The 25,545-nt window shown below is 40.1% G+C and overlaps 1 protein-coding gene across 46 annotated transcripts in view; it reads left to right on the top strand.

Annotated features, from left to right (window-relative positions):
* The window catches only part of LOC137489979 (uncharacterized), a 656,302-nt gene that overhangs the window by 79,151 nt on the left and 551,606 nt on the right, over positions 1 to 25,545 (top strand). The window lies entirely within an intron of this gene.

The raw sequence follows: 25,545 nt of genomic DNA, 5'->3' as shown, positions 1-25,545 counted from the left end.
TAATGAAGTGTGATCAAAAAACATCTGTATTTGACTTAAAAACATGTGTATTTGGATTTATATCCAAATACACATGCTATGCTGAATATAGTCTAAAACCTGAAAGCTGGGCAAATCTAAGCTCGTTTTTTTTTAAAACAAATATAAATATGCATGTAATAAGTAATAATACTACTAATAATAACATTATACAAATTAGCAAATTGCTATGAATAAACTGAAAAAGCCCCCTGAGATGAAGGCATGAAAGTATGTTTTTTTTGTAGGCTACAAAATAATAATGTTTCTATTATTTTAATCCTTTAATTCCTTTTTATTTGTAAAGGTATTTGCATATTGCTGTACAGCCTGTGTGTATTAAGCAATGCTTTAGTGAGGCGCACGGACTATTAGACCTGCTTTGATCTGGTCTATTGTACAGTCTATTTTGGTTCCTCAAAATAGCAACGCGCCATCAATGCACCATAACCCACCTCCTTTTTTTAGACCAGAACGCCTATGGGCGCACATATGAGCTCAAATACATTTGGTATTTAAACAGCGTGGTGCAAAACGTTGAAACGACTCTTGCGCCAAGCAGAAACTAGCAAAGAACGATTGCATTCCGCCGTGCGCCGCATTGCGCCGGGTGTATGATAGGGCCCTTTGAGAGAATGTTTTTGTTTGGATTGCTACAATGCAATTTTTTTAAGGATACATATAAAGATAGTGCCTATTTTTAAATTTTATAATTTTAGAGAGACAGCACATCGGAATCCATCAGCCAGTCATATTGAGCAGAGCAAAGACGGTTGATGTTGTCCATCCACAAGATGGTGACAGAGACAGCATAATAAGCCCTCATAATTTCAAACTACAGCTGATCAAATTATTATAAAACTAGTAAGTGACGTTGTAAGTCGATTTCTCTCTTTTGTATGTTATAGTGCTGTATTTAAACCATATAATTCAAATCAAATCACTTTTATTGTCATATCAGCAGCAGCACGTGTGCTATAATGAGTGAAAAGCTTAGGTGCTGGCTCCAGGCAGTACAAAATACAGACAGTGGGAGTACAACAACAGTGCAAAATACAGACAGTGCAAAATAAAACAGCATACTCCCAAAAAAATGTAAAATAACAAGCCAATGTAAAATTGACAGTGGTATGTACAATGAATATGTGTACAGATCGTTGTAGGCAGTATAAATAGGTATACACATAGTTGTAGGCAGCATTGTAGTGTATTGAGTGTGAGATGGGACTCGCAAATCAGGAATATATAGATTTTGTGTTGGCCGTTCTTTGTATAACCCTGAGTTACTTTTTGGTTGGCCATCTGTTTGTTTCTAATGCGTCACCTATTTTCGTTACTGCAGACTAGTTCAGTAAAAAGAAAGAAAGAAGAAATGCCCTCATGTGTTTAACGTTTTTCCTTATCGCAAACACAACAGTAATCTGGTAGTGTTTGTGCTGCCTTGGCCTTTTTCTGATAATTACTGTGATATCCCAATTGCAACAGAGAGATACTGGGAAATTTCTCTAGACTGATGGCATTTAATGCCAAAAATCACCTAAAAATCACCTGTTTTGTTATCACTTTAGATATTATGCTAGAGAATCATTCAAGCACTAGCTCTACAATGACATTGGTGAATTAGTAACGGTTTCTGCTGCTCTGGAATCAGCTGCAGATGTGATTAATTGTCGGAAGTAGGTAAATCCTCATAAAGTGGGGAGCTCCTATGCATGACCCCCAACACTGCTGATGTACAGCCATATCGCACTGCTAATTGTATCATATTGCTCATACATACATACATACAAATATATATATATATATATATATATATATATATATATATATATATATATATATATATATATATATATATATATATATATATACAGTGGAGAAAATAAGTATTGAACACGTCATGTTATTTCCTGGGATTAATATTACTAAAGGAGCCTTTGACATAGCATTGAACCAGATTTTGGTAAAACCCAAACAGTATAAGCATCACAATGAAACAAAACAAAACAAAAAAATCTAAACAAAAATTTAAGTGTAATATTAATGAAATGACACAAGGAAAAAAGCACTGAATTACTGAAATGTATTCAATATTTTATATAAAAGTAATTTTTATATAAAATTTTTGGTGATGGCAGCTTAAAGACACCTCTCATATGGTGAATGAAGTCACATGCATGTATTTTATATTGGAGTAATTGGCTGGGACATTCTTAAGCTTGATTTTCTTTCTCTAAAGCCATTTGAGAGTTTCCTTGTCTTGCTAAAACGTTCACCCTGGTTTCATCTTCATCATCCTGATAATGTAGATGTTGGACTGAAGGAGCTAATACTAATTTACAATGACGAAGAGCAGAGGGTTACTGAATAACTACTGAGAGATTTCAACTGCTCTCTGGGCTTTCACTATCTATCTATCTATCTATCTATCTATCTATCTATCTATCTATCTATCTATCTATCTATCTATCTATCTATCTATCTATCTATCTATCTATCTATCTATCTATCTATCTATCTATCTATCTATCTATCTATCTATCTATCTATCTATCTATCTATCTATCTATCTATCTATCTATCTATCTATCTATCTATCTATCTATCTATCTATCTATCTATCTATCTATCTATCTATCTATCTATCTGTCTATCATCTATCTATCTATCTATCTATCTATCATCTATCTATCTTTCTTCGTGTTCATTACTTGTTCTCTGTATATACACGTACATTACATACTTGCAAAAAGTAAACCGATAATCTATTGCATTATTCCTGACATAGCTTATCCTCCTGCATTCATTACACAAGAAAGCAGAAAAAGTTTGATTGTCTGATTAAACCAGAACAATCAAGGTAAAAGAAATAAAGACAGAAAATAAACGAGAAAATCCTCTCGAAGTCTGGAGCCTCATGTCGCCTTTTGTGACGGACTATAGAAAACTAAGAAGCTATAGAACTGGGAGTAAAACAGCACATTAAGAAACCATGGAAACACAGCATGCAAGGTTTAGAGAGAGCCGAAATTACTCTTATTCTCATCTTTCCAATTCATTCCTCATGAAAGAAATGGCACAGAAGGTACTGGGAATGAGAAAAGGCGAATGAAGGCAGTAATGAGGAGGACAGAAGGAGAGGGGAGAGTGAAAAAGACTGGGGCAGTCAGTATAACAGTCATAGTTCCTGCCGAAGCCATTAATGTTTTTCAGCAGGTTGTTAAAGGCGTTATTGTGCTGCACTTGAGATCATTGAAGAAGGCCACCAGCAGTGTTAACCCTGCACTCCACATCTGAACCCAACATAGCCTCGCTTTAGTTCAACTGCTCTACCTTCCAATTAAACCTCAAATCCAACGACAATCTCTAGACAACGAGCCTTCTTCAAATTCCATTTTGTGATTTAAATGCTAGTTTTTTTTAGCATTGCATAGAGTCCCAAAGTGTGCTAAAGAAAATACCTCTCATGCAACCATCATCATGAACTATTTATATGAAGTACGACTGATTGATGCAACAGTCCTGGAGTATGAATTAAAAAAAAACATCTGTCTTTTATATGGAGTTCTGTAGAGTAACAGCAGATTATAGTGTGCATGCTTGAATACACTTACTACACTAACTGACAAAAGTCTTGTCGCCTATCCAAGTTTTAGAAACAACAAATACTGTAATAACTTGACTTCTAGTTGTTTACTTGGTATCAGAAGTGGTACCCGCAAAGGCCTCTAGATTAGGCTTGTTTTACCAAAATGAAATATGATCAAATCTTGATTTTTAATAATTTAATAAGGACAGTAAGGTCTGACTTTGCTGAGACAAAAGTCTTGTCACTTAACAGCAATAATGTAAAGTGTGTATGACTTCCATGAGCTTGGAAGACTGCATCCATCTGCACAGGACTGCATCTCTGCATGGACCCAAATAACTTATTATGGCAAAGAAAGCTTTCTTACCGGACTACCAGAGTTCATCATGATTCTTTGGATTTCATCTTCAATGTCTCCTCCTTCATCTTAATCCAGACATGCTCAATGATGCTCATGTCTGGTGACTAGGCTTTCAGGAACTTTGATGTGGAGGCTGAAGTATGAGGAGCGCTATCCTACTGAAGAATTTGCCATCTCCTGTGGTTTGTAATGTAATGGGCAGCACAAATGTCTTGATACCTCAGGCTGTTAATGTTACCATCCACTCTGCAGATCTCTTGCACTCCCCCATACTTAATGTAAACTTAAACCATGATTTTTTCTTCACCAAACTTGACTGATTTCTATGAGAATCTTGGGTCCATGCCGATTCCAACAGGTCTTCTGCAGTATTTGTGATGATTGGGGTGCAGTTCTTCATATAAATCTACCTTCTGCCACTTTTCCAATTGATCAACTAGAAGTCAAATTATTATTGGTAGCTCTTACAACTGGGATCGACGACAAGACTTTTATCAGGTAATGCATGTTTACTATGTTTTGAGAGCTGAGGTCCTTATTTAGTTTCTCTCGCCTTGATATGTTTGTCTCTCTCGCACTTGCGTGCGCACACACACACACACACCATACTCCATATAGCACAATTTTAAATCTACAAGAAAATAAACTTTTTTAAACAAACTACACTTTTTTTTGCAGTGCAACTGATGATCAACAGCAAAAAAATTAATTGTACTTCTTCCCAACAATTAAAACCACCAACAACTAAGAATAATTAATGTGGCGTCATGGCTTTGAAATTATAGTCTATCATTATAATGGAAGTCAATGGGACAAAAACAACCATAACATAATCAAAGGATAGTCAATTTGCCAAACGTGTATTGTTAAGTTTATTGTTAATAAAATTTTCAAAGCATTTTCCCACATTAAAAAGTTGAAGTCAGAATTATTAGCCCCCCTTTATTTATTATTATTATTTTTTTTATATTTCCCAAAGGATGTTTAACAGAGCCTGGAAATTTTTTTCTTCTGGAGATGTTTTGTTTTATTTCGGGTAGAATGAAAGCAGTTTTTAATTTTTAAAAAGCCAACATCTGGCTTTTAAGGTCAACATTTAAGGTCAAAATTATTAGCCCCCTTAAGGTATTTTTTTTTCACGATGGTCTACAGAACAAACCATCAGTATACAACAACTTGCCTAAATGCACTAACTAGCCTAGTTAAACCTATAAATGTCACTTTCAGCTGTATAGAAGTGTCTTGAAAAATCTCTAGTCAAATATTATTTATTGTCATCATGGCAAAGAAAAAATAAATCAGTTATTAGAAATTAGTTATTAAAACTATTATGTTTAGAAATAAATTCCAATTTGTTCTGGTGTACATTCACTTTTAGGAAGGTCTCTACCAAGCCGCAACATCCCATTCTCCCTTGTGAATATAATACGGAAGTAACTGAAAGTGCAATTCATCGAAATTCTGCTAGGCCTGGCTCCATAATAGAGCACATTTCTAATGACCTTGATGTTAAAATGGTCAACTTTACAGCAAAAGAAAAAATTTTTTTTTTTTGGTACACATAGCTAATATTAGGTCTCACTGGTCGCCGTTCACCTCAGCTGATTCCGGCTGATTAGCCACTGAACTTGGCATGTGAACTTATGTGGCTTTACACAGTCAATTGCCTTTTGGAATTATTTCCGACAATTATCAGATAATATGGCATGCTGTGAGTACTTAATTGTGCTCACAAACAAGTGGCCTCTATTTCCTAGGTGAGGGAAATTACATACTTATATACCTTATCTATAAATGTATTTGTTTTATTTAAGATAATTTATCATCTATAATTTTCTTTAGAACTTGAATGCACTATTATCTATAGGCTATATAACAGTCCTCTGGAACGTTCTCAGTGTTATGCTTGGCCTTGCATTTACTAACATAGACTATATCGGAAGTATTTTGAAGTAATTCGAATTTTCCTCCTGCTGAAAAATGTCATAAGAATAATGTTTACTGGCTCAATGTATTACAACAGTGTTTTTAAAAGACTAAACACTTAATTGATATAGTATACAACTAAGCACATGTGGTCAGAACACAAACAAGTCGCAGGTAATGCAGTATTAATAATTTTTCCCAAAGAAAAGCCCATCTAAAGAAGATGCTAACAGGCATATGTACTGTAGCTTCATTACATATCCACCTCATTGCTCTTTTTTGGTTATCTCCGATTGTCGCGATGATGCCCGAACAAAATAGAGATGGTTGGCCATGACCACTTATAGCCTCACTTGCACTCTTCAGAAAACTATGGCTCACGTCACGGAAACTACGTCCATATTTTTTACCCAAGTGGTGGATATGAGAGAGCACCTTCAAAATATTTGCTAAAACATCTCACTCGGAGATCATTTTGCCCTTTGATCATTTGAAAATCAATGACTCAAAGTGATGATGTCTGACTTGTTTATTTTGTTATCACTCTGTCCGTCTTCACGAGACACTTTCAGCTCTATTTGCACGTTATACCGTTGACAGCATGATCAGCCAGACAGAATTCTGAAACTTCATCCACTGTTTATAGACATTCGTTTTATTTTTTAATTTTTTTTGTACTGCCTCCCTCATATAAAACTCTGATGGGAGAATGAGTGAGTCTAATGACATAGCACAGTGTATACTTGTTAAATGCCAGCATATCCCCACTATCAGTCAACTGATGAGGCTGTCAGCGCTGAAATGTTTGAGAATAAATGGAGGGTTTTTGATTCAGCTCTTGTGCAAGCTATTAATGGTTTTCATCGGGTGGTTAAAGCTGTTATTTTTGTGCATTTAAAGAGCCAATGAAATGGTGTGATGAACCCGGTTTTATTACTGGTCTTTGCTATTTGTGATTATAGCAGGAGTTTGGGAATATTGAAAAGCTTTGTTGCTGTTGTTAAGAAAAAGACAATATTTTATCTTTATTTTAAGTCACAGTCTGAAAAAACAAGCATCAGTATTTGGCTAGTTGATTTTTTTGTATGTATAAATGATTAAATAAGTGCTCAATATTATAATTGAATCAAAACCCTTATATTTGGGTTACCTTTTAAAAATAATTTAAAAAGCACATTAATAATGGTATGCGTTAATAATTATATTTTGTAATTTTTCTACATTTATTTGAAATTATGTATTATTTTTGACATTGTGTGTTTGTTTATCGTTTATTTTGTATGTAGTACATAAAAACATGAGTGTTTTTTAATGAGCAAGGACTTATTTCATTAATTCAACATTACAGGAGAGAGGTTTATAATGTTAAGCATACCTGTCAACATTGGGATGTGAAAATAAGGGATTGCCCAAAAAATTATTAAATTACTTAATTTGTCCATCTAGAGCTGCTTTATTTTAAATAAATAGTTAAAACGGTCAGTAAGATGTTTATTAACAAAGGATAGAATAAATAGCATATACATTAGAAAAGTGCTGCAAATAAATTGGTTTAGCGTATTAAAATTAATAGCTAAAGAAATGAAATCATGTTATCAAATCTCATTAACTTTTTTGTTCACTGTATATTTTAAACATTCTGATTGAGAGCAGAGAATGAATCTCTTATTTAGATTTTTCATTTGATTCCATTAAATAACAGAGGTGTCACTTTAAAAATGCACAGATCCATGATGAAAGCAATCGGGTGCTTTCCTAACTTTTTAGGCTCATTTAAGACAACTGTTTAAAAGAAAACCCACCAATATTGACATGTTTAGATGTTACTATTATTATTAATAATAATAATATTATGTGTACATGTCTGTTTAAACACGCTTCCCAAAACTCAGTGTCCACTTTTGCTCCGCTTCAAATCGCGTGCACAGAATCCCTTTGGGAAACATCATCTATTTATCACTATGGCGTGTGTCTGACAGTCACGCATTGCAACATATATTGACTGTTTCGAGGATTGCATAGGAAGAGCAACGGCACCTGTAATGTAAAGAAAGGAAATCACGCTGTTTTTATATTTATTTCAAAGTGTTTACATGCTTAAGTAAAATTAATAGATACCTATGCATAAAATTAAGCACAGAACAGGTTTACATTTAAGAGCAAGGGTGTCCCCTGGTGGTTCGGCAGTATGGGTTGCGTATAGGGAGGATCGTCTTTTTGATGTTTATTGCCACCCTTCATAGAAAGATTAAAAATACAGGAAAATTACGGGAAAATAGCAGGAAAGAATTGTAAAATCTGGCAGAATCTTGGGAAAAATGGGGGATTGACAGAGATGAACAAAAGGTTTATAGCACAAATGTTTACTTAAAAATCAAAATATGTAAAATGTTATTTTAGTCCAAAATATACAGTCCAAAGACATGCGCTATAGGTGAATTGGGTAAGCCTAATTGTCCGTAGTGATGTGTGTGAATGAGAGTGTATGGGTGTTTCCCAGTGATGGGTTGCAGCTGGAAGGGCATTCGATGGGTAAAACATATGCTGAATAAATTGTTGATTCATTCCGCCGGGGCGACCTCTAATGAATAAAGCGACTAAGCCGAAAAAGAAAATGAATGAATGTATATTCTGATGGAAATCATTGTAATAAATTACTTAAAATTTGTTAAAATAGAAAACATTTCACTGCTTTTAGTATATTTATTCAAAATAAATGTTGTTTTTTATTTTTTTTTGGTGAGCATACAGTCTAAATAATGCTGGGTTTTCATAAAGTTAGGTCAAATATGGCCGAACCCAACATTCGGTTCCAATGATCATTGGCTCAGGGTATCCAATGCACCCTAGATCACTCTTTAAACTCTGTTTCAGCTGATGCCATCAGGACGTCAATTTAGAATTCCTAGTTTGCAGGACAAATAGAGTTAGAAATTCTTTTATAATGGTGGCCTCTAGGTCATTAAATGAGTCCAGGGGGATCATAATACATATGATGTATTGTAGGTTGTGGGGTAATATTTTATTAATGTGTACATGGAACTTCGCCTGTGTTACGGCACCTACCTGCAATTTTAGTTTTCCTAAATGGGATAATAAAGTTGAGTCTAAGTCATTTTAACGTAACTTACAGTTATCAACCAATTAGTTGTGTTTGTTCATATTTGACCCAGAGATGGATTACATTTTTTTTTGTAAGAGACAATAACACTCCCAGACCATTAATATCGAAGGTTGTCTCTATTTACTATTTACTATGTACTATATACTATAACTCCATTTACTATATGTCTATAACCTCTTCTCTTTACTGTGTATTGGCTGTAACATGAAAACAATCATCATCTCTTCTGTATCAACTAGAACTGTAATATTCTGTTTGATTGTTGTTTTTTCCCCATAGCATAGAGCTGAAGAAGTGTGGCTTTGATAGGAAATCTCAGCGTTTATCAGTTGAGCTTTGAAGCAGGAGACACACACACACACACCCGCTCGTGTCTGTGAGTGTGTCGAACAGCCATTAGTCCTCATTGATAGAGTGAACCTTTACTCTTTGCAGTGTTGTGCTATGATTGCCCTTATATGGGTGTTGACCTTGGCTGTCTCTTTCCTTTAATGGATGGATTTGTTCTTTCAGGCCATGAGGGAGCGATAATGCTCTCTCTCCCAATCTTTCACTTTACACAGCACACACACGCACACACACTTTTATGGTTTCATAATGTGACATGCTCTATAGGTCAGATCCCCAGCACCTCTTCTCAAAAAATCATGTTGGACAAGGTGCAAACAGCAAAAACTCATTTACATGTTATATTATGTTTGCAAATATTTCATTCTGACAGGTTCCCTGCATCTGTGAAGCATCAGCATAGCCAATTTGAACTTACAAACATGGTCGATGTCCCTTTATATGGTATGCTGACATTGATGACATCTTCATGCTCATATTAAAATAAATAAATAAATAAATAAATAAATAAATAAATAAATAAATAAATAAATAAATAAATAAATAAATAAATAAATAAATAAATATTTGACTCATGCTGCTGATAAAATGTATTATGCATGTTCAGACATGTTTTATTTTTCATTTGGGCTCACATTGTGGTTTTGTGATTGTAATATTTATTTATTTTATTCACAGACTTTCTATCAAAAGCTTCAGAGCTATTAAGGGTAAATGGCGATGCGAAACAAAATGACTTGTAACAAATATATTCTATTGAAAAGCCTTTCCTTTTTTTTTTTGATAAATGTTTTGCAAGTGAATGCAAAGATTCTTTGGGTATGATTATTTTGTGAGGGAACACAAATGTCTTTTTAGAAGAATGCAGATCTTTTGAGTGATTTGAGTTTCTTGGGTGAAAATTCTGTTGCAAGAAAACAAAAATATTTAGTGAGTTAATACAAAGTTTAATGTATTTCTTTTGTAGTAATTACAATCTTTTTCGAGTGAATGCAAACGTTTTTTTGGATAGCGTAATATTTTGCAAGAGAATTGTTTTTGTGAGTGTGCCATGTCTCCAGATCCTTGCCTTGTTGATTGATTTTTGATGTTAGCTGCCTGAACCGATCTCTCTTCTGCTTTTGATTACTCTTTTGGATTACCCTTTATGATTCTGTTTGCTCCTGTGATTGACCCTTGCCTTCCTGACCATCCTCTGTTTAAATAAAGACTGGAATTGGATCTTCAACTCCGTCGTCAGAACCGTATGTTACAGAAGTGTACATGTGTGGTGTATATATATAGTCCATGAGTCCTTTAGCAGGTTCATCACTGGGGATCAGGGATAGGTGTGTGTGTGCTGTGCAAACTGGGAGTTGTAGTTCGTTTAGTGGCAGATTTGCAGTTCTTCAGCGATCCGCAGTAGCTATTTTGCTGGTGACTGTAACAGCTACAAGGCATTTAATGTTTTTTGTTTGGTTCTAGCAAGCACAATAGATGTGTGGGAAAATGCAAATGTTTTGCCCAAGAATGTCAAGGCTTAGGGACAAGTTTTTCAGGGAACACAAATGTTCTTGTTTTGTTTTTCCAAATACCATGTCACATTAGAAGCTTTATGAAAAATAACCATTAAATAGTTCAGTCATGTTAAAGATTAAAAATCATAGTTCTACAGTTGTCTTGTTAAAAAAATAAAGTTAATTAATATTGTATGCATTGCTATAACTTTTGTAAAAAAAATGTTGTTCACAGACCAGTTATGCCATGTATTGTTTCTCAAGCTGCTCCATATAAGATCTTTCTTTTTTTTTTTCCTCCTCCTCGTATCCATTGAAATGCACAAAACAGGTTTATAAGTTACCCTTACGACCCATGGCTTGTAAAAGGCAAACTTATACACTTGACATACGTAGCTACCAAACAGCCCTTATGTGTTATGCAATATGCCAGACTGTTTGAATGCTAGCTTGTAATGTTTGTGTTCCCCTAATTATCAACTCATTATTGTTTTGTGAGACATAATTTTGAGGCATTAATACTTAACAAGGTAACAGGTGTATTAGAGAGTGTTCTAACAGCTCTACAATAGAAGGATGCAAATATTACCCAATGTTTTCTCACATTTTTGGATGCTTACACCAAGTTTTACAATCATGCATAAACATACTCATAAACACTAATATTGTGCCTCCATCTGCTTATATTTGTGTGTGTGTGTGTGTGTGTGTGTGTGTGTGTGTGTGTGTGTGTGTGTGTGTGTGCGTGTGTGTGTGTGTGTGTGTCAGCATGAAAGTGACTGTAAGAGGAATAGAGATGTTGAACAGGTGGCTGGACATGTTGATTAGAGCCACTGACAGTTTAGAAGTTAAAATGCTAATTTAGCCAGTGTAAATGAGAAACCCTTAGCAGCACATCTGTGTGTAAGAGCATGTGTTTATACGTATCAGAAACACACATTAAAATTAGCTGAAGTAAATTGATGTGACTTTATTAAGATTTGAAATGACCACGGTCAATTTTTTGGGATGATGATTTTGGCAGCGTTCGTTGAAACACATGTGGTCAAGGGAGGTTGGATGGTGAAGATGCGGTAAAATCTGTTTATACCTTAATCATGTTGAGACTTAAGATTTAATTGTTTTTTGAGCATCTTTGATCACGCATTCTAACTGGAGTTATGGTTTCTGAGCTAGTCGTATATTATTCTCTAAGCAATTTGAGCGGTTGTGCTTGTGTAATTCATTGCCTTCGGAGAGTTAAATTGAGTTATTCCTGTTACGGGGAAATATGACTATGCTGGTTTACTCAGAATTAGAGCTCAGGTTCTTTATCAATTTAGGCTTGAATTTTATAATAACCATTGCTCTTTGCCTTCTGGACCTTCTGGATTTAATTTGAAATATGCAGTAATAAATGCTGGGTTCCACATAATTCCTTCATGTTGTCCGAACACAAATCTATTTAGTTAACTTAATAATTTTTTCAAATTTAAGTGGATTGAACAACATAGAAACGGTTATGTTGTCCCCAAAATCCTTAAGAATTGTGTTGATTTAACTCATTCTAAATAAGTAGCTTAAACAAGCAGAAGTTATTTTTGAGTGGAGATTTTACAAGTTCACTCCAAAAGTTCTATATATTAAGACGGAGTTACACATTATAGACTACTCAGCAAAGTGTCACCAATACATTTTAGACTTTTTATTATATATTAATGTTAAAATCATATCGAATTTATGTATTCATTACTTAGTTTTGTGATTTTTTATTGTATTTTTTTAATTGATTGTTTTGTCATGAAAATAGCTGCTGTTGCTGACATGGCGATAAATAAAAATAAATGTTGATGATATGATGTTATTCTGTAAACTATTAATTGAATGTATTGCAGATTTTAAGTAATTTTTTTTTTCAATAAAAAGACAATTGGTCAAAAAAAAAAAAAAAAAATCAGATGTGTTTTAGACCAGTGTTTCTCAACCACGTTCCTGGAGGACCACCAGCTCTGCACTTTTTCTATGTTTCCTTAACCAAACACACCTGATTCAGATCATTACTGTAGCTCATTAGCTGAGACTGAAAGATCTGTAATGGGTGTGACAGATAAAGGAGACATCCAAAACATGCAGTGTTGGTGGTCCTCCAGAACCACTGTTTTAGACAACACAATATCAATATTTTAACTTCAGAAGAGTTAGTATATATGTATTTGTTTGAATAACTTTTTAATCAGAAATTTGAGAACATATATGTATGTTTTTTGAATATCCACGATGTCAAACTATCACAGATCTTTGTGATATGTTCCTAAATACCAAGATTTGTTTATTGAATGATGATTATGATCTTAACATTTACCAACTGCAGCCAAAAAGATCATATTTAAAATTTGTTATGAAAACCCACATTCCCAGCAGACAAAATGTGGCCTATAGAAAAAAAAAACAAAAAAAAAGTATTGTTATTTAATTTGGAGCGACACGGTGACTCAGTGGTTAGCACTGTCGCCTCACAGCAAGAAAGTCGCTGGTTGAAGTCCCAGCTGGGTCAGTTGGCATTTCTGTGTGGAGTTTGCATGTTTTCCCCATGTTGGTGTGGGTTTCCTCTAGGTGCTCCGGTTTCCCCCAGTCCAAATACATGTGCTATAGGTAAATAAACTAAATTATCCGTATTGTATAAATGTGTGTATGGGTGTTTCCCAGTACTGCGTTGCGGCTGGAAAGGCATCCCCTGTGTAAAACATATACTGAATAAGTTGGCGGTTTATTCCGCTGTGTTGATCCCTGATGAATAAAGGGACTAAGCCGAAAAGAAAATGAATGAATTACTAGATAAACGAAAGTGAACTGAAATGTTCTCCCTGTGTTCACTTTGGTTTCCTCTGGGTGCTCCAGTTTCTTCCACAATCAAAAGACATGCGCTAAATAATAAATCTGATAAATAAACTAAATTGGCCATAGTGTATGAGTGTGTGTGTGTGTGTGAGGGTGTGTGTGTGTGTGTGTGTGTTTGTGTGTGTGTGTGTTTGTGTGTGTGTGTGTTTGTGTGTTTGTGTGTGTGTGTGTGTGTGTGTGTGTGTGTGTGTGTGTGTGTGTGTGTGTGTGTGTGTGTGTGTGTGTGTGTGTGTGTGTGTGTGTGAATGAGTGTGTATAGGTTTCCCCGGTACTTGTTACAGATGTAAAGCCATCCACGGTGTAAAACATATGCTGGATAAGTTGGCGGTGCATTCCACTGTGGCGACCCCTGATGAATAAAGGGATAACCCGAAAGAAAATGAATGAATGTATAAATGCTATTTAATTTCTGATGTGTTTTACTTTAATGGAATACCCTGACTTGTGTATATACTTGTTACTGGCTATCTATGCTGGCTTTGTTCTGTAATTAATAAACAATCACAAAAAATAGTAAGTATCATAGCAATAAATGAAATAATAACAGATAAACTGTCTAAGAATGCCATTAACTAACACATTGAATATTTATTAATAAATTGTTAGTTTTTCATGTTAAAAATGCAGAGCACTGATTGCCAAAACAGCAAGTGAGCAATCTAAAAGAGTAAAATGATTTCAAATTGCCCTTGAAAATTAATGATGTGATGAAAGAAAATTAAAACTATTATTACAAAAAAGATGTTGCTGAGCTGACTAACGTACACAACAAATTTAGTTCAAGACTATATTGCTTAAGCAACTGATTTCAGAAATGTATAAAGCAGAAATTTATATTCTTCATTATCACTCTATGTATTTGCTAGCAGGATTCTGGTACAATAGAGATAGTCTCTAAAGACAAAATCAAAGCTTTGTTTTACAATACATACGAGTGCATTCGTCATCCAGCTATATGCTATTGCTGGAAGGTGTTTGTTCATGCACAACACTAATGGCCTAGCTGTTTTAGATGGCATCTTCATCTCTTGAGGAACAGCCTGCTTTTCAGACTGAATATCACGCATGTAGGAGTTTGTTATATACACTGTTATATTCACACACACACACACACACACACACACACACACACACACACACACACATGGACTATTATATAATTATTTGGTGTGGGTGTTTGGTTTAACAGTTGCAAAAGATGCTTTTGAACATTTTGCCAATTAGTGTGTAGCTATGTGTTTAGTGGTTGCATCCACAGAGAGAGAAAAAATATCATTCTTAGAAAAAAAAAAACTTTTTAAACTTCATATTAATTCAGAGAGGAATTTTAATAGAGTTGAGTAACTCGCTCGCAGTGTTCAGCAACACATCACATTAATTTGGCCGATCAACAGCGAAGATGAATGCGCAGATATGAATACGGAGGCAGATGTGACCGAGTGCTGTCACAACAATAACATGGCCCTGAATGTCAATAAGAAAAACTCATTTTCAACTCCAGTGCACCCAGACAGATTCTCCACCCTAATCATCACTAATGGGGCCACGGCGGAGACTGTGAACTGCCTGGGGTTACGAGGGCTGCGGATTAGAAATTGTCCTTCCCTGGACCCCAAACACCAAAAGACATTCCCATGATCTCCACTTTCTGGAGCATTTTAAGAATCTCATTTCAGAGTCTGGTGGCAGCTCTGTCTGGTATCACTATGACGAGAAAGACCGTTCTGGGGAATGGTGCACTTATTGCATTACTTCTATTAAAACGAAATAATTACATTTCTGTTTTTTTTCCCTCGACAACAGCTGGTTTTTTCTCATCGAGAATAACTGTGCTGCATGTTGTCTTGCAGGTATTTTGTCAATTGAAACAGGTAGGTTTACTGCTAGACTTGAGGATGGAGAGAGATGTGTTTGCATTAAAGGGCACCTATGATGGAAATCAACTATTGTAAGCTGTTTGAGCAGAACTGTCTGTATGCATAGTGTGTCCACTGTCATATTAGAGTGAGACAAACCAGCCTGATCTCACGAAAGAACATAAGTATTTTACATTTTGCCAGTTTAGTGGCTAATTCATACGAATTCTTACGAGTTCAGTCGTACGATAGTGTGTGTGTGTGTGTGTATACTGCAAACGGCATTTGTACAAGACTATTTCAAAAAGGCTTGAAAAAAGCCCACCACAAATACATCAAATAAACTTTTCGTTTTTGACTAATTAACTGCATTTCAGCGTCAACTGTGTCTGTCACTGTGCTGTTTATCTGACTTAATACAGACATGCAAATGGGAATTTTGGGCAGGGAGAAGCAGCCCATTTGCATTTAAAGCCACAGGTCACACAAACAGCAACATGTACAATGAATTCAGACACCAATATGGGCAGATACTTAAGGCTGTAATAAAAATTCTGATGGGTATTTGGAGGTGAAACTTTACAGAAAACATTCTGGAGATAACAAAAGCTTATCTTGCATCCTGTATAAAATAGGTGCCCTTTAATAGAACAGCGATGTGATGCTCATAAGAGTTAATTTAGATAAATCATAAAGTTGGTGGTTGATGAAATGCAGGGTAATGCTACCAGCATTTGAAAAAATAATAATAATAATAATTATACAATATTAATAATAATAAATAAATATATAAAAAATAAAATATAACAAAATAATTAGTTAAGGTTTATAGGTTAATAAGTTAATATGTTAAGGTTTCAGCTAGCATTACTTACAATACTTGTTGTTACTGCGACACTGTTTAATTTATTTATTTAATTAGTTAGTTAGTGCAAGTTAATGTCATTTACAGTAATTTAATCACTTTTCTGTTTATTTCCTTCTTTATCAGAGGTTGCCACTGTGGAACAAACCACCAATTACTCTAGCACATTTATTTATTTATTTGTTTATTTATTTCAGATGATAAACATTTTGATGGACTTCACAATTTACTATTACACTTGTCATAATTTAATCAATCCCCAGTTCATCCGTGTTTCTTTCTTTGTTTGAAGATAAGAAGAAATTTTGGAAATTGATTGCTTCCATAATATATTTTTTCTTCTATAGACTTCAATGGCTTTCATTCTTTAAAACATGATCTTTTTTGTCTTCAACAGAGGAAACAGTTTAGCATGAGTGCATTTTTGTTTGTGGGTGAACTTTCTCTTTAAAGGTGCAGTATGAAGTTTGACACCCAGTAGCTGAAATAGGTATTGCACTCCTGGTTCAAAACAAACACAAGTGCAGGTTGCCAGATTGACAACATTAGGAGCAAGCCTAACTCTCGAGCCTGAAGGCTGATTTAAGCCATATTCTAAATAAAAGCAATGGCATGCAATATTTCGATTTTAAAAGGAGTTTTTGTTCTAACCAACACCTGAAATTTATATTTTAGAAACTTTTTCCATTTCATGCAGCTGAACAACAGACAACTCACAATGATCACCTCAGGTGACACCACATGTGCTTTATTCAATGTCAAATGCTAATACTGTGAGTTTTAATGCCATTTTACATTAAATTTATTGCCATCCTACTGAAAGCAGCAGCAGATAGTTCACCTCATAAGTAATAAAATTCATTCAGTCATTCATTTTCTTTTTGGCTTAGTCCCTTTATTAATATGGGGTAGCCAAAGCGGAATGAACCGTCAATAATAAAATAAACAGTTTGAAATTGAACTTTGGAACTGTGACTCAGAAAGGTTTAATATGTATTGAACTTAAAACTTAAGGGTATTAAATAGATTATAAGCCTTACTGTTTCGATAGAATACTACAATAAATGCACTATTCTTCTATTCTTCTGTATTTTTATGCTTTAAAAGAGTCAAAAAACTTAAATACAGCATAAATAAAACAGCACAGCTCTTCTACTAATGCTGGTGATGTTTTGCCTGTGAAAGTCAAAGTGTCTGGAATAGGTTGCCTATACTGTCTTTTAAAATGATTTTAGATTATTCTGACAAGTTTCCAAGACTGCCAATTTTGCCCCGCAATGAGAAAAATCTTGTATGACTTTTACTAAAATGAGTCTCCCAGAATAACTCAGGAGCACTTATTCAGGAAATGTGAACACCACACACACACACACACACACACACACACACACACACACACACACACACACACACACACCTGCTGCTGGTTTCTAAGTGTAGTGCTTAATTCACAGTTCAAATTAACGGTATCGGTGCTGCTCTGCAGTGTTAAAAATGTCTTATTAGACCTTTTTTTACAAGATGTAATATACATCTCCGGTATCCTCAGATTGTACCTAAAGCATTTCAGCTCAAAATACTTCAATCATCATTTATTATATCATGCTGTAAATGCCACATTTTGGGTGGAATTAAAGACAATCTCTTTGCTTGTGTATCCCTTTAAATGCAAATGAGCTGCTGCTCCCTGCCCCTATATTTGGTCAAGTCTGGTCAGTCTAAACTTAAACACATAAAGCTGGCTGTTAGGTACATGTATTAATAGTTCAATTTTGTTTGCTTTACATTTTGTATATGTATTAATAGTTCAATTTAGTTTTTTTGTTTTACATTTTGTATGTGTATTAATAGTTACATTTTGTGACATCTGTTTTTGCTTTGTTTTTTGCAACCAAAGCATAATGTTCCTAGCATGTATCTATAAAATTATTAAAAAAACAAAATGACAAAAATTTTTTATCCCTATATTGATCCCTATATTGAGGATATTGAGACTATTTTTGTACCCCTTCCCCTTCCCCATGGCCCTTGAAACAGAGTGTGAAGGAGAAGGACTTTAAAATTTACCTTTAAGAAATAGGACGGCATTACAGCACCTGCACACGTCGTCATATGTCATCGCACTCTCTTACTTTATATAAGATCAACAATGGGGACTGCTGTAGTTATTCCAGTTGCATTATTTTTCGGTATTTATCTTCAGGAAATCACTGAAGGCATAAATCATGTTATCATAATGAAATAGTAAGGCAGTAAGATCGCAAGTGGACTGTGCATTTACACTGTTGCCATATTCATCTATGTAAACCCATAGACACAACATTATTATTATAGCAGACCCTGTAAAAAGCCCATTCTCGACCACTAGACTTTCTTACTGGGTATTCGAGTGTCATCATTTGACAGAATGTTGTAGGACTACTAAACAGGAAAATACTAATTTGTGCATCTCCATACTTCTGTGTGCAGCCATGCTGCCGTTGTAGATGGTATATTCTAGGAAATTTTTGGTTCCCCTTCGGGGGGAACTTCAGCACTATAAGTGGATTTGATTGTAAAATCCACGCATTGGGAGTTTCGGTTCAGAAGCTACTCGTCTGAAAGAGTATTGAACGGGCCAATTAAGAATGAATTGGCAGCGCAAGCCTGCGCAGGTGAGCGGCATAAGCAATCAACTGAGTATATAAGCTCACCTGGCGCCAGCAGACGCTATCCTTTTCGCTTCAGAGACTTTCTGATCGAGTCGATGAGGGTTCCTCCTGCTGTGACCAGCGATTCTGAGCGAACGAGAGCATTCTCCCGGTCCAGAGTGTGTACACGCAGTGGCAGACGGTCGAGCTGGGTTTCTCCCTTGCCTGGCGTTCTTTGGGTCCGGTCCTCCAGAGCGGTGCGTATAAAGTTGCAAACTTCACAGAAAGAGCAACACAGTCGTGCAGCACGTCCTTATCAGGACGGCGCTCCGACTGTGCGTTTCTGGATGCGGTGGTTTCCTGTCCTCGGATGATGGGCGCGGGCACTGCGTTGCATGTCTGGGGGTCCAGCATGTTAATGCGCTGCTCGCGGGCAGTTCATGTCGTCATTGCGATGCCATGACTGTTGCGTAAGATCGCGGTTAGCCTTTGCAAAAGGGTGAACCACCCCAGTTGTCCCCTGCTCTGCAGCGGGCACTCGGGCAGATCTGAGGGTTTCAGCGAGAGATAATCCGTCGCCCACGGGCCCGCGGACCTCCCGCTCCTCTAAGCGCTCCATCCAAGCTTCGGGCGGGGGAAGCGATCCGTCTAACAGATGGTAGCCCTTACGCCCGATGACACCGGAGACCAGATGTCCACCGCGGCATCGGAGGGTGGGCTTTCATTGTCCGATGATGATCCAGACCCGCTCGCCCCCTTCGGGCTGGTGAGCGCTGTCACTACGGATCCTGAAACGGACATGTTAGCCGTGCTTTCCCGGGCTGCTTCGGCCGTGGGTTGGAGATGGTTTATCCCCCAGCTCCGCGGCCGGACCGACTAGAGGGGCGTTCCCTTCTTCCCGGAGGTGCACAGTAGGCTCACGCGGTCTTGTAAAGCACTTTTTTCTGCTCGTGCTGCGTGTTCCTCCACCCTAACCACTCTTGACGGTGAAACAGCCAGGGGGTATGTGGCGATTCCTCAGGTTGAGTGCGCGATGGCGGTAAATCCGCGCGGCGCCTCTTCTTGGCGGGGTCCGCCTCGTCTCCCATCCAAAGCCTGTAAGTTATCTACCTCCCTCGGAGCTAGAGCTTACATAGCTGCGGGCCAGGCTGCTTCCGCCTTGCATGCGATAGCCACCTACCAGCGCTACCAAGCGCAGGCGCTGGCCGAGCAGCACGAGGGTGGGTCCAACCCAGGCTTACGAGCTTCGCACCGCCGCCGACTTAGCTCTTCGGACTACTGAGTCCGCTGCGTGTGCGTTGGGGAGGACGATGTCCACATTAGTGGTCCAGGAGCGCCACCCCTGGCTGATATGCGCAAAGTCGACAAAGTCCGCTTTCTTGACTTCCCCATATCCCCAGCCAGGTTCGGCGACACTGTCTGTGAATTCACCCAGGAATTCAAGGCAGTGAGAGAGCAGTTGGTGGGTGATGTCTTATCGGCGGTCCGTAGCCCGCTCCGCCCGCCGTGCCATTCATACCTGCTCCTCGCCGAAGGCGCCCGCCTACGAGAGCTGCTCCGCCCCCACACACGCCTCCGGCGAAGCGAGCGCATCGGGCACCTCGGAAGCAGGTAGCCCCCCTGCCCAGAACGCCGCTAAGTCCGGCAACGGACCGCGAAGCGCCCCTGGGACAGGCCATCTGGAGAAGAGGGAACTTGCTCTTTCCCCGCTGGAGGGCGGGGCCCCATTTCCAACGGCACTTTTTACTGCCATGAAAACATTATGAAAGGGCACTTTTCACTTCCCCAGATGTGACAGCCCGAAATCTGCCAGTCTGGGACGCTATGCTTTCTAGCTTGCAGATTCGGTGCGTTTCGCCAGTGGCTCACGAGCGCTGGGAGGACGGTCTCCTTTCTCCCACCCCTCGAGCCTCCCCTCCGGAGCTCGGGTTTGGAGTGAGAGCAAATATCTCACCTCCAGCTTTTCCGTGGGACCCGCGAGCTTCCCGGATCAGCACACCCACTCCGCGCTGCCCCACTGCTGGTACGTCAGCGATTGTAGCGATGAGTCCATTAGCGAGAGCTCTGCCTGCCTGGTTAGCGCGGGCCAGCTCTTCGCAGTGGCTCATACGCACAATCAGACTCGGCTATGCGATTCAGTTCGCGAAACGGCCCCCCAAGTCACGGGTGTGTATTCACCAGGGTCAGCCCCCTGTCCGCCCCTGTCTTGCGAGAGGAGATTGCTGTCCTCCTGGCGAAGGATGCAATCGAGCCGCTCCCTCCAGCCGAGATGGAGAGCGGGTTTTACAGCCCACGCTTCATCGTGCCCAAAAAGAGCGGTGGGTCACGGCCAATCCTAGATCTGCGCGTTTTGAACCGCTGCCTGCACAAGCTGCCGTTCAGAATGCTCACGCAGAAGCGCATCCTCCGGTGCGTTCGTCCTCTGGGTTGGTCTGCAGCATTAGACCTGATGGACGCGTATTTCCATGTCTCCACTCTTCCTCGCCACCGACAGTTTCTGCGGTTTGCGTTTGAAGGTCGAGCTTGGCAATACAAAGCCCTCCCCTTCGGGCTCTCTCTGTCTCCGCGGGTCCTCACCAAGCCCGCGGAGGGTGCCTCAGCGCCCCTTCGGCTCGCGGGCATCTGCATACTCAATTTCTTTACGACTGGCTGATTTTTGCCCTCTCTCGGAGCAGTTGATTATGCACAGAGACAAAGTGCTCTGGCACTTCCACCTGTGGGGGTTTCAGGTCAACCGAGAAAAGAGCAAACTCGCCCCCGTGCAGAGGATCTCTTCTCTCAGGCTGGAGCTGGACTCGGTCACCATGGCAGCGCGCCTCTCCGGAGAGCGCGCTCAGCTGATGCTGTACTGTCTGAGAGAGCTCGACAGTAAAATAGTGGTCCCACTGAAACTATTTCAGAGGCTCCTGGGGCATATGGCATCCGCAGCCGCTTCATGCCGCTCGGATTATTCTATATGAGACCACTTCAGCACTGGCTTCACGATCGAGTCCCCAGACGCGCATGGCACGCGCGCGCACACCGAGTCTCTGTTACTGCGCTGTGTCGCCGCGCCCTCAGCCCTTGGAGCGACCCCTCGTTCCTACAGGCCTGGGTGTCTCTAGAACAGGCGTCCAGTCTTGTTGTCGTTTCAGCAGACACTTCCAACACGGGCTGGGGGGCTGTGCGTTGCGGGCATGCGGCTGCGGACCTGTGGAAAGGTACCCAGTTGCATTGGCATATCGCCTGGAGCTGTTGGCAGTGTTCCTCGCTCTCCACCGTTTTTTTCCGGTGCTGGAGCGGCAACACGTGCTGGTCAGGACAGACAGTACGGCGGCGGTGGCGTATATCAGCCGTATAGGGGGTATGCGCTCTCGCCGCATGTCTCAGCTCGCCCGCCGTCTGCTCCTCTGGAGTCATCCGAGGCTGAAATCGCTGCACGCCATTCATATTCAGCCAAGCTCAACCGTGCAGCCGATGCGCTCTCACGGCAGCCTTGCGTCCTGGAGAATGGAGACTCCACCCCGAGTCTGTTCAGCTGATATGGGCGCGATTCGGGGAAGCCCAGATCGATCTGTTGCTTCCCCCGAGATCGCTCATTGCCAGTTGTTCTTTCCCTGACCGAGTGCTCTCGGCACGGATGCACTGGCTTACAGCTGGCCTCGGGGCACACGCAAATACGCGTTTCCCCCAGTGAGCCTGCTCGCGCAGTTACTGTGCAAGGTCAGGGAGGACGAGAAACAGGTTGCTGGTTGCGCCCCACTGGCTCAACCGGACCTGGATGTCAGAGCTCTCCCTCGCGATAGCCCTCCCCTGGCAGTCCCTTCGAGAGAGCACCTACTCTCTCAGGGACAGGGCACCACCTGGCACCCTCGCCGATCTTTGAAGAGATTTTTAGACGCGAGGAAGACTTAGGTAACCTCCGATTGCGGTGGCTAATACCGTCACTCGGGCTAGAGCCCCCTCCCCGAGCGCGCCTATGCCCTGACGTGGAGTCTATTCACTGAATGGTGTGTCTCTCGCTGAGAAGACCCCCGTAATTTGCCAGATCAGCGTTGTGCTTTCTTTACGCCGAGAGAAGTTGGAGAGCAGGCTGTCGCCCTCCACACTCAAGGTTACGTGGCTGCCATCTCCGCTCTCATAACGCGGTGGCTGGCAGCACCGTGGGAACGCATAACCTCATCATCCGGTTCCTCAGGGGCGTTAAGCGAATTAATCCACCCCGCCCCCTCTCATGCCCTCTTAGGATCTCGCCCTCGCTACACAAGCCGCGTCAGATCTCTTCGATCCTCGACTCAGTATATTTCTGCCCCTGAAGACAGCTCTGCTGGTCGCGTTGATATCGATTAGAGGGTCGGGGACCCAGAGGCATTTTTCGGTCAGTGACTCGTGCCTGTAATTGGGCTGGCTTCTCTCACGTCCTGAGACCCCGCCCGCGATATGTGCCCAAGGTTCCTACCACTCCGTTTAATACGAGGTAGTGAGCCTGCAAGCGCTGCCCTCGGAGGAGGCAGACCCAGCCCTTCTTATTATCCAGTTCGCGTTTTGCGTATTATCCGGACCGCACTCAGAGTTTAGATCATCTGAGCAGCTCTTCGTCTGTTATAGCGGTCGGCAGCAGGGAAGTGCCGTACCGAAATAAGTTCCCACTAGATTGTGGATGCCTTTCTTTCACTATCAGAGCCGTGAGCCGCGTCCCCCGAGAGCGCGTGCGCACTCCACTCGGAGCTTCGCATCCTCTCGAGCGCGCGCACGCGGCGCCCCTCTAACAGACATCTGTAGAGCTGCGGGCTGGGTGACACCCAACACATTGCAAGGTTTTACAATCTGCGAGTGGAGCCGGTTTCCTCAAGGGTATTAGGTAACCCTTGGTGATTGAGAAAACAATTCGGTAGGGTGTTGAAACACGCTTGCTGCGCCATTTTCCCTAACACGGAGATACGTGCGCCTTTTTATCTGTCAGTAAAGTTCCCCGTCAGGTGAGCCCTGCAGATTCCTCCGTGGCCCCCAGCACTGACTCAGCGGAGGAGTCACTTGCTGGCCCACTACGCTGTAGGTCTGCCCGCTGGTCAGCCCGCGTTTTGGGTAAAGGTGCCTGCTATGCGTGATCCCCACTAGGCGATCCCATATGCTTATTCCGCCACGGTTAAGTCCCCCCCCTGGGCGGACCCGTGTCTTCCCTCCCCGCTAACCACTCTTTTGCTATGCGTACTCCCCCTTTTTAGGGCTAGTCCATATGTAAATTCTGCCATCTATCCCCCCTTGGGTAACGGATGGCCTCCGCAGCGTCCTCCCTATCGGGATTGCACGCTTCCCAACGTACTGTCGTATTTTCCTAGAATTATCTAGATGCTCACGACTTCCCAAAAAATATATATAAATCCGTAAAACTTCTGTTGAAGTAGGATAAATTAGGGCCAGGGACACGTTGGAGGACCGCGCCCCCCATGATGTGGGTGCGTCACGCTTGCTTGACTATCTCCTCATCGGGGGTGTTGGTAAGGTGCAGTCATTATGGTGCTTTCAATGGGCTCCCAATGCGTGGATTTTACAATCAAATCCACTTATAGTGCTGAAGTTCCCCCCGAAGGGGAACGTTCGAGGTTACTAAAGTAACCCTTCGTTCCCCGAGGAGGGGAACGGAAGCACTATACTCCGTCGCCATAATGACTGTCCCTTAGCTGTTGAAAGTCTCTTCAGCTTAAAAAGGATAGCGTTTGCTGGCGCCAGGTGAGCTTATATACTCAGTTGATTGCTTATGCCGCTCACCTGCGCAGGCTTGCGCTGCCAATTCATTCTTAATTGGCCCGTTCAATACTCTTTCAGACAAGTAGCTTCTGAACCAAACCTCCCAATGCGTGGATTTTACAATCAAATCCACTTATAGTGCTTCCGTTCCCCTTCTCGGGGAACGAAGGGTTACTTTAGTAACCTCGAACGATCCCCTTGGTTTCAATTGTGGTCCTGAGGAAAAAAAAAATCCCTTTCCCTTAGCCTACACCTTTGAGCTAAGGAGAATTAGGACCCCTTCACTTGAACACATACAACGAGGGGACGGGCTGAGGGTTAGAATTGGGATTGAGTCTGGGAGACGCACTCTCACATTTGTTAAAAATAAATGGTCATCTTGTTATTGTCTTACTGACTAAAAATAATTTCTTTACTTTTAGACTGAATAACTGTTTACAGATACAATAATTTAGATTCCAGAAAGCTCTTATAGGAATAAGATGATGTGAAACTGCTGGTTTACAAACCAAAGAGAAAGGCATGTCCTGTTTTAATTAAGCATTTCTGTACAATTACAGTAAATGTTAAGAGATCACTATTTTATAGCTTTTTATATATTTATTTGGCAACACTTTATTTTGATGGTCTATTTGAGAATTAGTATACTGTCTGCTTAATATCTGTTGATATGCTCCTTCAACAGACATTTAACTGACTATAGGAAACTTTGCAAGTACATCAACTTA

The sequence above is a fragment of the Danio rerio genome, chromosome 1, assembly GCF_049306965.1.
Source record: "Danio rerio strain Tuebingen ecotype United States chromosome 1, GRCz12tu, whole genome shotgun sequence".
NCBI lineage: Eukaryota > Metazoa > Chordata > Actinopteri > Cypriniformes > Danionidae > Danio > Danio rerio.
Note: the sequence above shows the minus strand (reverse complement) of the source record. Positions and strands in the feature narration are given on the sequence as shown.